Source organism: Pongo abelii, chromosome 5 (assembly GCF_028885655.2).
Source record: "Pongo abelii isolate AG06213 chromosome 5, NHGRI_mPonAbe1-v2.0_pri, whole genome shotgun sequence".
Lineage (NCBI taxonomy): Eukaryota > Metazoa > Chordata > Mammalia > Primates > Hominidae > Pongo > Pongo abelii.
Window position 1 is genome coordinate 25,865,740 of NC_071990.2, and position 1,925 is coordinate 25,867,664.

Here is a 1,925-nt window from a genome sequence, read left to right on the forward strand (position 1 = left end):
GAAAGAAAGAAAGAAAAGAAAGAAAGAGAGACACAGAAAGAAAGAAAGAAAGAAAGAAAGAAAGAAAGAAAGAAAGAAAGAAAGAAAGAGAGGAAATAAAAACGAAAGAAAGAAAAAGAAAGGGCCTGAAAGATAGAAGGAAAACCAAGAGAATATGGTGCTAAGAAAGAAAAGGGAAGAGAGAATGTTTCCAAAAAAAGTGAGTAGTTACCAATGCCAAATTTGCAGTGAACAGTCCAGATGAGAAGTGAGCAGAAAGTACAGAAAGGAGACCACTGCTGAGAAGTTTGGGTATGAAAGGGAGGTGTCTTTGTCGCTTTTGTGTTGCTATAAAGGAATGCCTGAGGCTGGGTAACTTATGAAGAAAACGAGATTTATTTGGATTGTGATTGTGATGGCTGGAAAGTTCAAGATTGGGCATCTGCATCTGGCGAGGGCCTCAGGCAGCTTCTGCTCATAGTGGAAGGTGAAGGAGTGTAGGCCTGTACAGAAAGCACATGGTGAGACAGGAAGCTGGGAGAGGGAGAGGAGGTGCCAGGTTTTTTAAAACAAGCAGCTCTTGTAGGAATGATCTCACTCACCCCTGAGGAAGAGCTTTAATGTCACTAGGGATTCACCCTTATGACACAAACACCTCCTGCAAGTGGACCCAACATTGGGATCAAATTTCAATGTTAGATTTGGAGGGAACAGACATCTAAACCATAGCAGAAGGAAAGAGGCAAGAAAGTAGCTGCAAAAGCATATGGGCTCAAAGAAGGAGTTAAAAACAAACATGTTTAAGATTGTGAGAAGGTGCTAGCTGACAGAGAAAAGTCGCATATGCAAAAAACACAAAGCACTAACGGAAAGTTCCCGAGAAGGATGTGACAAAGGAGGAATTTTGTGACTTGAAGCCCAGTTAGGAGAATGATGAGAGATGTGTGAGGACAGCTCCTGCCTTTTCACCTGATGGCCCAAGATGGTGTCTTCATCTGCTAGTGCAAGATCCAGGGAGGGTCTTATTTTTAAATCTTTCTTCCTACTTGGAAGGGAGGCAGTAAGTGGAGAAAGAAAAAGGTCTGAAGTGCTCTTGTCAGACCAGAGGAGAGAGGCCCTACAGGTCGCCTGGCAGGGCTATCGCCACACTGTTCCTCAACTGCTTCATTTATGACAGTTTCATCTATATAGTCTGAATACAAGCTCCTAAAGTTCAGGAACCATGACGTACATTATTTTGTAGCATCTTTAACACAAATAACAACAGTATCATATACAGTAAGTGCCAGTAAATGCTACTGAATCACAGTATGAATCAATGAATGAACAGCTCCAGAGTGGTGGGAGAACAGTTATGGGAGAAATGGATAGGAAGGAAAAGGACCAGATTTTTCTTTAATTCTATTTGTTTTCTGAGCATCGAGTCATCTAAACCTATGGATTATCTTTTTTCATCTGGAATTAAGATGTTACAGACTGGGTCTTCTCCATATCATTTCTCCAACAGTCACCAAGCCAACCCTAGGCTCTCATCAGTGACAATTAAGATGCTGCCCACCAGGGCACAACAAGATCACTTACTTGTTTCTGAGACACCCCATGTCTGCATTTATTCATCTCTTTTCCTTCCCTGGATCCTGTTCTTTCTTTCTTATCTGTCACTTTTAGTTATTTCTGAAAATGAGTTACATTTCTCCCTGGGCCCACCAGCGAGGGAGCTGACTTGTGCTATTTCCTCTAAAATGGGCCATCCTTAAATTATGGAAATCTCCTAAAATTTTGCACTAGCTCACACATCTACAACGAGAAAGAATAAAAGTTAAAAATTGTGGAAAAAGTCTTTCATGAAGCCTTAGAATAAAATTTTATCTTGTGTGTATTTATTGGTTTAACAATCATTCATAAAGCAACTGATGCAGAGAGGAAGACTGAGATAAATCATCACC